Source organism: Saccostrea echinata, unplaced genomic scaffold (assembly GCF_033153115.1).
Source record: "Saccostrea echinata isolate AGI-Se365-2 ecotype Australia unplaced genomic scaffold, CSIRO_AGI_Sech_v1 ptg000009l, whole genome shotgun sequence".
In the NCBI taxonomy this organism is placed as follows: Eukaryota; Metazoa; Mollusca; class Bivalvia; order Ostreida; family Ostreidae; genus Saccostrea; species Saccostrea echinata.
The window spans coordinates 36,485,141-36,491,151 of record NW_026889758.1 but is presented as its reverse complement, the minus strand read 5'-3'; positions in this window follow the sequence as shown (position 1 = coordinate 36,491,151).

Genomic DNA, 6,011 nt, shown 5'->3' with positions numbered 1-6,011 from the left:
GTAGATCGAAACATTAGTTAAAATATATTCGATATGCGCACAGATATGATACCATGATTTTTTTTTCAATTAAATTGAAATACCAGATCACATGTGAGAGAGAGAAAATGCAAGATTTCTGCATTTATAAAGTGATTGTCACGATACATGTAGGTACCATCACTGTGATGACGATCAGGAATGACAGTACGATTTATAAATTAGAAGGATCTTATGACAATGAACTTTTCACCCTCAAAAATTGACTTTTAAATCAAAATATATTTACACCATGGCTTTAATAAGCCGGATGACGCACATTTTCCTCTGACAGAGATTATATGAATTTTCAGATGATATTCGCGGGAGATATGCAGACGACATATTGATGAACTTGCAAAATAATTACTTACAACGGCGAAGAAAAATGTAATGTTTATATGAGGGGTAAAATTCCCATGATTTATCCCTTTTAATATTTGCCCCTACATCAAGATTTAATGAATTACTTAAGAAGTACCGCGAAACTAATTATCTGTTTAAACACTCTGTGTGTATTGGTTTAAAAGTCAAAGGCGTAAGAGTGTACATCAAAACGTTTAGAGATTGGCGTCAATTTTATCACATCAAGATTAAGTATTAATGACAAAATTACAAAGGTTTCATGTCTGGCAAGAATCTCTTTTCGATCCGCCATTTCACTGGCAAATTCAAGGTTTCCTCCTTTTTAGTATCGTAAATGATTTAAAAGTAGCCAAGAGTGTTAGCTTTTGAGAAATGCTGATGGATCGATCGAAGCCATACCACACAATTTAATAAAGATTAATATTAAGCTTAAGGTATTCAATGCATAATTTGCAATAAAAAATAATCTTAACAAGGAGTCAAATCAAAGAAGATGAATATTCCATAGATCAAAGTAAACAAAGAATCTCTACCATGAGATTTTTTTTTTCAAAGTGATCTTAAAATAGATAGAGATATGTATGACCTAATCAATCTAACATAGAAGCCTATAAGCAAACTAAATTAGGATATTATTATCAATTTGAAACACATTTTTCAAGGGGAGATAACTTTAACAATTTACACTGAAAGTACATTGAAGGATTCTCTGCATAAATTCATCTGCAATGTAGTTCAAGTTGTTTATTCTAAATATCTTGTAGGCTCATTTTATTAGCATTATATACTGAATTTAGCAGCTATCCCTTTATTAAACTTTAATTACCTTAACACATAGACCAAAAGCAAATTGCACTAGGACTTTGGTTAACATTACAAATTATTGTAACTGACGATCTGAATGGTTATGATTTCACTCCATAACATCTTAAATTTTTGAAAATCAAATGTTAAACAATGTGCTGTTTTTTCCCATTATTGAACATTAATTTCATGTACACAAATGACCACATAATTACTTAATTGATTCCCATTTACAATCTTTATCTTGAAAGAAAGAGATAATAAATAAATACTCGGTACATTCATAAAAATAAACTCAGGACATTTTGGACTTTGACGAAGCAGACCTACCATGAAGCAATTTGAATGCATGCAAAAACAGCATGTTGTCCAGTGGAAATGGAATTCGTTCTTAAGTTTTGGACATGGTGCCACGTTTGGAGGTTATAAAGCAGCACATCAAAGATACTGGAGGTAACACAGTGAATTTCCGGAGGTTTTCAGCTACAAATTCAATGCAATAGTCTTATCTGGATTACTGAATTTTTAGTATCTTGCATTTTACAAATATGCCAGTACGTTTTATCATTTTTTTCATCGTCGAAAAGTACTGCATGCAACTATATTGCAAAAAGAGTAGCCAAGAGTTTTATTTGATTTAATTACCGTATAGTCTTAGAGTATCAAATTATCACAATTTTCTGTTAAAATTCTTCTAATTCAGTTGGTTTTTCAAATTACTAGTGGTTTTGGAAGCACATATACATGCCTCTTATACACTTTGATTTTAAAATTTAATCGCATCAAAAATTATATATCACATCGTTACCGGAGGGGGAGGGGATAATATATGTAAATATGCATTTTAGATAATGGGTACAGGATTTAAAGACCATCATCACTTGCACTTACATGACATTCGATTGCCAATGACTTTTTCCCCCAAGCTACCGTAAATGGATAGATAAACAATACTGATTATTGATGATTCGTTTACGATTTTGTACAGATGAATTCATTTAGAAATGCATCTATGATTCCCGTCTTTCCTCGTTACATGCAATGTGCTTAAAGTCTCCTAGCCGTTTAAGGACCAGTAGAACTTTCCTCTGTCAATTATCATATTTATGGTCCAGCGAAGCTTTTTGTCTAACCACTTTTCCACAGCTGATACCCTATACATGCCAGTCTTTGACAGACAATACTTGTCAGTCAGGAAGACAAATAATGCTTCCCAGGAAGGAATTCAGATCAGTTAATTTAAATATAGAAAGTTTCTCTCCCGTCGATTCATTGTGTGTTCTGGAAATTGTGTTCTCGGCTGTTCTTGCATGTCGTGTCTTCTCATGTACAACAAAGTTGTTTTGTTATGTTGCCTATACATTAGCAAAATAAAGTCAATGCACACCTAGTTGAAAGGAAAACTATGCATATCTAGATCTGCAAGTGTACAGGCACTGAAGACGTTAATGTATGTATTCGTATTTATACATTGATTTAGTTCATCCACAAATACATTCATATTCTAAGTAGGATTTTTTTTCTTTTTTTTCTTTTTCTTTTAACATTTTTGAATACTTAGTATCAATAAAATCGTTGCCCATGTTAAGACAGGTAGGGTAGCATCTGATCAGACAAAAACTATGCAACACTCTAAAATAAATCAAACTTTTGCCAAAACTAGGTCCTGGATTCTAATTCTGTGTCAACTTTCTATGACAAAAGTATGCGGAAATAAATGAATTAGCAAAATATTGTAACGTTGTAAATTTTGAATTTACCGGATGGCAGTAAATACAAAATTGGTTCTAATTTAGTATAATTCAAATTTACAACATGACAAAGTGAACAGAGTCCGCACACTATGCCAAGAGGTGACGATAGGAAAAGACGTGGCTTTTCACTACAAGCTATTGCAAAAGATGTGGAGCACATACATGTAGCTCAGTGGTTTGTCAGTAACCCAAAGATCGCTGGTTCAAGCCCCACTATGGACACTTGATGTTGTGTATTGTTTCCTAAGACAAGACACTTTTATCTGCATTGTCTCAGTCAACCCAGCTGCAGTGGATATCTGGCTTACGCTGGGGTTAATCTGCTATGGACTGCTGTCCTATCCAGGGGAAGTCAATGACTCTTATCCGCTTAGCTTGGCTCAGGGAAGGATTTAACTGGAATGGTACAAGGTTCATGGACCACAACGTTCATCTGAGCCACCATTCTCTTTCCGACAAATGAACATGCATATGTAGATAACTGAAACTCCTATTCGTGGTCACTATATTAAAAACCATGTTTTCAAAATTGTCAGTTTACAGTATATTGAATTGAAACTTAAAGTGAACTTGATAAATTATGGCATCGGGATGGTTGCATATCAATTTGACTTTCTTGAAGAGATTTTTAAAATATTTTAAAAATATTTTCATATATTTTGAAAATATTTTTCCTTTATATTTTAAGGTAAAACTTTGACCTTTAATTGTCTCAACCTTGTCACGAGGACCATGATTTGAATGCTTCATTATTATATATTATAAATATGGCTATGCTGTGGCTCTGCTGGCCCCGGGATCACGAAACAGACTTAGACTTAAGTCAAAATTTCAATCATCTGTAAAAATATTTATTACTTGGGTACTGAAACCCTTAATTCACAGACAAAAGCAGTTTGGTGATGCAAGGTTGAATAGCAGTTTTATTTTGGATTGTTTTTCTTCTACAGAAATATAGATATCAAGCTCAAAATCCATTCAAACATTATAAATCAGGAGCAGAGCAAACACAGACCTCTAAAACATCAGAGGTGGGATCCGATGCCATAGAGGAGTGAGCATCCCTTGCTGACCGGTTATACCCGCTGTCTGGTCCTTGTCATTATTTCATTATACTATAAAGATTTTGACTTAAGCTTTAGATGTTTTATGATTCTGGTGCCTGCTCTTGAGAAAAATACTTTAAAGATTTTTTTTCTAAATATTCCTATGTAAGACTTTGAAGATATGAACAAATTTATAGACGATAAACTAGCAGACAGATGCCGGAAAATACTTTCCTCGATCAAAATTTTTTAGCTCAGATGAGCTTGGAAATCTACACCACAGACGATGTTAATATATAAAGACAATTGACAAGTGTAGACACCCTTTACAAAGATTTGTTCAAAAGCATCGGACTCGAACTTTGGTACACCTGCAATCTACTCTAAATGAGAAATACTATCATTTAAGTAATAGATTGTCATTTCTAGCACAGTGACTTGATAAAAGAATTTTCGTGTTTTCGTCCTACTACATGTAGCTTAATTTTTCCGCATACAACCTTTTTGAACTTGTTCAATTGGACCCAATCGAATGCAATTTACATATACATCGTATACATCCAGTTCTGAAAAATATACAGTGTCAATGTAGTAAAATGCAATGGACAATAAACGAATATTTATTAGAAAAGGCCCTCCCACTCCAAATGCAAGGTCTATAAACGTTAGATGTCAACAAACTTGTAAATGATACGTCTTCCCCTTATATTAGGCCATTGAAACTTAGTCATATAAACTATTTGATTACAAAATTGTTCTCTTTGATTAAAATACGTCATATTATGTTTAAGAGTTCATGTGTAAATACCCCCAGAGCCAAATCTCCTCACAACATCATAAATTTGTTTTCAAGTTGAAACCTGGTCGTTATACATGTATGCATGTCCTGTAACATGCTTCTGCACTAATAAATGAATGACCCACGGGATATTACATATCAAGACTATGAACACATTCTAAATTTATTAACTTTTGATTGGCGCTTAAAAAAAGAAACCGAAAAAGGCCCCACTGCTTTTGGATTACTCAATATATAAACCCTACAGCCTCATTATCCGGAGTATGACCGGATATTTCTAACAGCATGTCAGCATCATAATATTAGCAAGTCGTGATTAAATGATCTTTCATGGATTCTGGTACTGCGGTAAAATTTCCAGGAACGGATCAATGCAAAACACATACGCTTTCATTAATTAAAAGGGGCCACATGATAATTAAACGTGGGTTCACAGTTTAGTAACTCCTCATACACAAAATGTTTGTATTCAAAAAAAAAAAAAAAAAAAAAAAAAAAAAAAAAAAAAAAAAATTATCATAGCTCTTTAATTTACAATGCAGCATCATTTATTAAACAAACACCGTATTAAGTAGTCACGTACAACCATTATTATCAACAAAATGATTGTTATATAAATTCATCATACAAAAAAAAGGAAAAAATGCTAATAACATGTTAAAAATCAGTAACCTGTAGAATTGCACACTCGTCCATTGATCCCTTAACATCGATGTCTTTGGTGCTATAACCGAGAATTACAAAAAGCGTAAATTACAGTGTAATCTAAGATTATTATTTGTTATTTCTTTTATCTCTCTTGCATGTACATTTACATCAAAGAAATGAACCAATCACCGGGCCCGAAGGGGGGTTGGTCAGGTACATGTATATCATAAGAAGCTCAACTGGGATTCTTGCTACGGTTACTCACGTATCAGTGCATGTCCTACATGTAGTAGGCTTTATCATTGAATCTGGTTTGTTTTTGGGGGAGGGGTTGTCATTTGATCTCTTTAAATATCTCAATAAAATTGCATATTTTTGTCATTTTGCAACTTCCATTGTGATCCAGGAAGAATCTATCCTGTCACTGATTGATAAAGCATAGGTCAAAATGTTGTTAACTATATGTCTTTTAACTCTATACACTAAAAGTAAAGTTTTTTTTGGACATTGAGAAAATAATAGTTTGTAAAGGTGTAAATATTGAGCTTATCTATTACTTTTTCAACACAGGGTACC